Raw genomic sequence first — 5,391 nt, 5'->3', positions numbered from 1 at the left:
GAAAGATGTTTGATTTTTCCATTGCATGTTATCAATACTAGGACCTACACATGTAAGCAAATACTGAAACTTTGCAGCATAATCCCTGTTTAGCTGAAATACCACAGGATTTACAGCAGCCACAGCCCTACCCTGTCTGAATCTGGACCACATTGGGGAGGGGGGGGGGAAGGGAAGAGTAGAGAGAGGGGACGGAATGGGTCCCTAGTGGTTACAGAGAGCCTTTCAAACTCCACACAAATACAATACAATACAGTCTATTGTCATTTGAACCTCAAATGAAGTTCAAACGAAATTTGGTTCCTGCAGTCATACAACAAGAAGAAACAATTATCAAGACACACAATTAACACAATTTACACAAACATCCATCACAGTGAATCGCCTCCTCACTGTGATGGAAGGCAAAGTCATTGTCTCTCCCCTGTTTTCCATTCTTCTCCCGATGTTAAAGCCCCCGCCCGGCGGGCGATGGCGATGTAAGGCCTGCTCCAGGTCGTTTTCAACCCCACAATTCGGGCGGGAGACGTTGCCGTTGCGGGAGCTCCGTAAAGCGGTCTCCCACCAGGGACCCGTGAGCTCCCGATGTCACCGTCCACCGGGCCTGCGACTGGAGCCTCCGAAGCTCCGGATTCGGGTCACAGCCGCTCTCCACACTCCGAAGCCGGCCAGCTCCGCGACTGGAGCCCCCAGGTCGTACCGGTTGGAGGCCGCTCCACGGTGCTAAGCCCCAACGACAACGGAGACCCGACAGAGAAAAGGTCAGGTCCCCTGTACACGGAAGAGATTTAAAAGTTTCCCCCCCACCCCACATATACACAGCTAAAAACAATATATAAACTACAACCAAACTATACACTCAACAGGACAAAAATTTATAAAAGACAGACGGACTGCAGAGGCTGCAGCCGCGAGGCGCCGCCATTTTGAACTCATAGTCCATGGTCCATAGTCCATGGTTAACATGTCTCCTCACAGCCTCATGATTCAGGTGTAAACACTACCTGCTGAGCCACACTATGCTGCCCCATCTAGATGCTCAAAGTCAAAATTATCTCCTTCACCAATGCAGTGATGATTAAGCTATGTCATGATTACAACAGGAAAATAAACTGGAGTGGGAAGTATTTGCTCGCCTGTGGTACTGCACAAACACCACCTTCCTGAGCAAAAGCTACTTACATTCTTCCATTTAAATTCTTGTAGTCTTTGGACCAATTAGCTTGGTTCCTTTTATTTTTCAGAGGGATAGTCAATGGGAATTAGTAGAGAAAATATGCCAGGAGATTGCTTTGGTTGCAAGACTAATAAGGTTGGCTTGGTTGGGGATTTTAACTTTCCCAATATGGACTTGGGACTATCTTAGTACCAAGGGCTTAGACAGCGTAGAAATTGTAAAATATATTCAAGAAAGTTTCCTCAGGCCATATGTGGAGAACCTTACATAGGAGAGGACAACAAGCTATTTCCGATATACATTAATGATTTAGATGAAGGGATTAAAAGTAACATTAGCAAATTTGCAGTGACACAAATCAGGGTGGCAGTGTGAACTGAGGAGGATGCAGGGTGGCTTGGACAGGTTGGGTGAGTGGGCAGATGCAGTTTAATGTGGATAAATGTGAGGTTATCCGCTTTGATGGCAAAAACAGGAAGGCAGATTATTATCTGAATGGTGTCAAGTTGGGAAAAGGGGAAGTACAACGAGATCTGGGGGGTCCTTGTTCACCAGTCACTGAAAGTAAGCATACAGGTACAGCAGGCAGTGAAACATAGAACATAGAAACATAGAAATTAGGTGCAGGAGTAGGCCATTCGGCCCTTCGAGCCTGCACCGCCATTCAATATGATCATGGCTGATCATCCAACTCAGTATCCCGTACCTGCCTTCTCTCCATACCCTCTGATCCCCTTAGCCACAAGGGCCACATCTAACTCCCTCTTAAATATAGCCAATGAACTGGCCTCGACTACCCTCTGTGGCAGGGAGTTCCAGAGATTCACCACTCTCTGTGTGAAAAAAGTTCTTCTCATCTCGGTTTTAAAGGATTTCCCCCTTATCCTTAAGCTGTGACCCCTTGTCCTGGACTTCCCCAACATCGGGAGCAATCTTCCTGCATCTAGCCTGTCCAACCCCTTAAGAATTTTGTAAGTTTCTATAAGATCCCCTCTCAATCTCCTAAATTCTAGAGAGTATAAACCAAGTCTATCCAGTCTTTCTTCATAAGACAGTCCTGACATCCCAGGAATCAGTCTGGTGAACCTTCTCTGCACTCCCTCTATGGCAATAATGTCCTTCCTCAGATTTGGAGACCAAAACTGTACGCAATACTCCAGGTGTGGTCTACCAAGACCCTGTACAACTGCAGTAGAACCTCCCTGCTCCTATACTCAAATCCTTTTGCTATGAAAGCTAACATACCATTCGCTTTCTTCACTGCCTGCTGCACCTGCATGCCCACTTTCAATGACTGGTGTACCATGACACCCAGGTCTCGCTGCATCTCCCCTTTTCCTAGTCGGCCACCATTTAGATAATAGTCTGCTTTCCTGTTTTTGCCACCAAAATGGATAACCTCACATTTATCCACATTATACTGCATCTGCCAAACATTTGCCCACTCACCCAGCCTATCCAAGTCACCTTGCAGTCTCCTAGCATCCTCCTCACAGCTAACACTGCCCCCCAGCTTAGTGTCATCCGCAAACTTGGAGATATTGCCTTCAATTCCCTCATCCAGATCATTAATATATATTGTAAATAGCTGGGGTCCCAGCACTGAGCCTTGCGGTACCCCACTAGTCACTGCCTGCCATTGTGAAAAGGACCCGTTTACTCCTACTCTTTGCTTCCTGTTTGCCAGCCAGTTCTCTATCCACATCAATACTGAACCCCCAATGCCGTGTGCTTTAAGTTTGTAAACTAATCTCTTATGTGGGAAAGCGAATGGCATATTGGCGGAGTCAGGGGATTTAGGGAGCAGGCAGGAACGGGGTATTGATTGTGGATGATCAGCCATGATCACAGTGAATGGCTGGCTCAAAGGGCTGACTCCTGCACCTATTGTCTATTCATGCTTCCTTACGTTTACCTGCCTTGGCCTTCGCTCTAACAGGGACGTGCCAAGGCAGCTGACTCTTGTCAGCACACTTTTAAAAACATCCCACTTTCCTGATGTTTTGTTTCCTTCAGGCAATATTTATGTCACAAGCATTACATCAGTGAACTATGAGAATAACATTTTCTACAACCCGATGAACATTAATTCCTTTCATACCTTTGCATCAAACTCTCCCTCCATCAGTAAAACCCGAGTCTCTTTGTTTCGTGCCAATTACGAAAACCAGCGCATTGAGGTAGAAGGTTTTTCATTATTTGGAGGAGGTTGAAAGGGAGGGTTCAAATGCTTGTCATTGTTCTTCCTGAAGGATGGTAACCTAAAGGGAAATACTGAATTGCCAACACAGAATAGAGGATTTTAAAATTGGAAGGGAAACCTAGCAATTTTCAGCACATGTTACATGCCCAGATGTATTACTTGAAAATTGAGAACAAATCTCTGACAACTTACTTATTTAAGAGATAAACTCTCCCTTTTGTGGAGCAGAAATTAGTTATATACATGAACTTGTTCCTGAAGTGCTCCAAAGTAATGAGGCTGGCAGGATACAGATTCACAGGAGCATGTGCGAGCACCATCTGGATTATTGATCCTTTTCATACTGAGTTAATTTAAAAAAGGGATTTACCCCCCATAATAATATTTTATAATCTACAATCATTCAAAACTAAACATATGCATGTTGGGAAACAATCTGCAGACCACAGCATCATAAAATCTGCAGCTCTGATGTGACAATACCTAGAGAGGATTTGGACAGGTGTTAATATGTGTTGAGTCACCTAAAAACATGTGATAATGTTTTTATAACTTGTCCACAAATTTACTGTCTTGAGGGTGAAGAGTAAATCTCCCCAAAGGATTTGGGAGTGCCGGTGGTGGACTACGAAGGCATGAGAGGGGAGTTGGCCAAGGTAGACTGGAAAGGGATCCTAGCAGGAATGACAGTGGAACAGCAATGGCAGGAATTTCTGGGCATAATCTGGAAGAATTCCAGGGTTGCAAGGTAGTTGGGATAACTGTCTAAGCTCAGTAAGGCTGTTCTGGACCTCTATGCAATTCAGTTGCCCTTCAAACCGATACATATTTCAGACATTAATTCAATCCCACTGCTCTTTGATCAAGCACACTGACCTTGGCAGAAAAATTCACACGAATCTACTGTTTTTGAGGAAATACATTTGACTGCACAAGACCAAAGGCAGTACAGACTCCTGATAACATTCTGCTCACTTACAAAATAACTATATTTTACAATTTACTCAGTGACAAAATATGTACAAAATACTTGTTGTTTAATGTTTTAATGAAGGAAGATCAAGGACTGCTCATGCAAATGAAATGCCTATAAAGTTCATGCAGCATAAAGCAGCAGTACAGCTACATTACTATGCATTTACTCGCAAAAACGAACAATAAGTAAAGTTAATTGTCACTTACCAACTAAACCTAAAATGCCCTCATGTGTATGTCTTTTCCACAGTGCTGAGGGAGCCTTTAAATTATTCATTACTGGTGGAAAGGGCTGATTGTCCCATTCATCCCCAGCCAATAAAGCTTAAGTGGACAGCAAGAGGCACATCTATATAAAAAAAGTTGCATCGTTAACCCCACGTTACCACCAGCTGGGCATTTCACCACATTATTTGATTTGAGATCTTCACAAGTTTTACCCAAGTTTTAAGATAAAGTACATAATAGGCAAAATAATGCATAATTCAAGCAATTGGAAGAGTATAAAACAAAGTGTGGGAGGAGAGAGATGGAGTAGGGAGGGTGGGAGTGAGGGTAGATAGGGAGGGGGTAGAGAGGGACGGTAGATGTGGCAACTACCCTCCGTACCCCCTCCTTTCCCTCAATCACCCCACTCACCCTCCTCACCTCCCCAGGATCTTTCCCCTCTCCACACCCCATCTCCCTCCTCATTTCCCTCATCCTCCTCCCATTCCCTGCCCCAGCACCTACCCAGGTCGTAGAGCAGCACCAGGGCATGGATCTCGGCCTGGTCCTCGTACTTGTCCCGGCCCTGGCAGTAGACTCCAGCCGTCAGCTCGGCCGCTGCCTGAGCTCCAGTCCAGGCCCCGACTTCATCTCCGGGCTCATCTCTGACCCCGGACCCAGGCTCGTCCTTGGTTCCAGCAGCAGCTTCTTTCTCGGGCCCTGTCACGGCCCCATCCCAAGCCCTGGACTCGGCCCTCACTCCAGCTCCAGCACCAGGCTCAGCTCCAGCCCGGGCTCAGCTCGCGGCATCACCCTCCTCACCAGGTAC

The 5,391-nt window shown here is 45.8% G+C and overlaps 1 long non-coding RNA gene across 1 annotated transcript; it reads right to left on the bottom strand.

The window, feature by feature from the left end:
• Positions 1 to 3,282: 3,282 nt before the first annotated feature.
• LOC116974838 lies at positions 3,283 to 5,165 on the bottom strand. The gene is made up of 3 exons (XR_004412451.1): positions 5,088 to 5,165; positions 4,563 to 4,704; positions 3,283 to 3,451 (listed from the first exon to the last, which is right to left on the bottom strand). It is a non-coding gene; the product is annotated as an uncharacterized LOC116974838 (long non-coding RNA).
• Positions 5,166 to 5,391: the final 226 nt, after the last annotated feature.

The sequence above is a fragment of the Amblyraja radiata genome, chromosome 7 (assembly GCF_010909765.2).
Source record: "Amblyraja radiata isolate CabotCenter1 chromosome 7, sAmbRad1.1.pri, whole genome shotgun sequence".
Taxonomy (NCBI): domain Eukaryota; kingdom Metazoa; phylum Chordata; class Chondrichthyes; order Rajiformes; family Rajidae; genus Amblyraja; species Amblyraja radiata.
This window is presented reverse-complemented; position numbering and strand designations above follow the sequence as displayed.